The 1,313-nt window shown below is 36.0% G+C and overlaps 1 protein-coding gene and 1 long non-coding RNA gene across 2 annotated transcripts in view; one reads left to right on the top strand and one right to left on the bottom strand.

Annotated features, from left to right (window-relative positions):
- Positions 1–1,313, bottom strand: part of LOC117956476 (oocyte zinc finger protein XlCOF6.1-like) — a 59,752-nt gene that overhangs the window by 43,591 nt on the left and 14,848 nt on the right. The window lies entirely within an intron of this gene.
- The window catches only part of LOC117956513, a 6,049-nt gene that overhangs the window by 1,291 nt on the left and 3,445 nt on the right, over positions 1–1,313 (top strand). The window lies entirely within an intron of this gene.

Below are 1,313 nucleotides of genomic sequence, written 5' to 3'. Positions count from 1 at the left end.
GCCCTGTTTAATCCTGTTGGGTGCTAACTCTAGCAGGAGGATAACTCTGTGTAGGCAGCACCGATTGTTTTAATTTGTCTACTGACAGAACTTCACATTTCAAAACAACAGAGCAACGTGTGGAAATCGCCCGGAACTTGCCTTTAAAGTAAGATGATGAATCTATATGGATTGGTTTCCGTAAAAGGCCAGTTGTTCAAAACATTTGATTTGGATCAAAATTATCCAGATTTGGAAATCCCATTTTTTTGCTATTCAGGATCAGGTAATCCGGTTTACTTTTCTGCCGGTTTTTCAAAGCAACATTGGACTGGATCACCCTGATCCAGAGATACAGTTTTCAAGATTACCAAATCCGGATCCAGTGCTCTAAATAGGACAACATATTGAAACGTGGGCTACAAGCTATGGAAAGAACAGGTAGAAGAGCCAACATGGGGGGGGGGTCACTGGAAGGGTTTCTTATTTTGAGACAAAACACAAAAATAACATAAACATCCACTTCCATTCATAATTTCTTTTATGACCCCTCATCTGAGCCACAACAAATAAAAAACAAATATACTTTAACAAATACAGTGTGGATATCTTGAAAACGTCTTAAATAAAAAAGGCTAAAAGTCCAATAGTTAACAAAATAATCTGAGGAGGTGAGACCGGAAATTATTTTTGACAGCCTCATTTCTGACGCTTGTTTCTTTGAAATTAATATACTGCACAGATATGAATGACAGAACACTGTAATATATTAATTTATTCAAATCTGTTTGCTGTTCTTTAATGGGGACAAGATCTTTTTTATTTTACCTTTACTATACTAAATAGTTTAATTGGTGGCCTGTGTCTACTTTATCACTGTAACACAAGTGCAAAATATAAGTAAAAGTATATACACTAAAGGAAACAAATGTAGTATTTGACAAATATTAAAGTTTTACTACATTTTCTTCCTGCAATCCACCTTGAAATCCTACGCAATATGTAACTAAGGATTTGTACCCGTTTACATGTTGAGGTACTTGTACTTTACTTGAACCTTTTTTCATACGACCTTCTACTTCTACTCTACTAGATTTCAGAGAAAAATATTCTACTGTTTACTCCACATGACAGCTTTAGTTACTTTACACATTAAGATTACTGCACCTCAACCACATGTAGTGTATTAATCTGATGTGTTATTCTACTATCTACAGTGTGTATTAGTACTTTAACTGCAGTAAAGGGTCTGGGTAGTTCTTCCAGATCTGAACCCGGACAGCGGATGTTGTTCTTGAGCTGAAGGACTGTGAGGAGAAAGTTAGCACGCTGAT

This window comes from Etheostoma cragini, chromosome 14 (assembly GCF_013103735.1).
Source record: "Etheostoma cragini isolate CJK2018 chromosome 14, CSU_Ecrag_1.0, whole genome shotgun sequence".
NCBI classification, from domain to species: domain Eukaryota; kingdom Metazoa; phylum Chordata; class Actinopteri; order Perciformes; family Percidae; genus Etheostoma; species Etheostoma cragini.
This window is presented reverse-complemented; position numbering and strand designations above follow the sequence as displayed.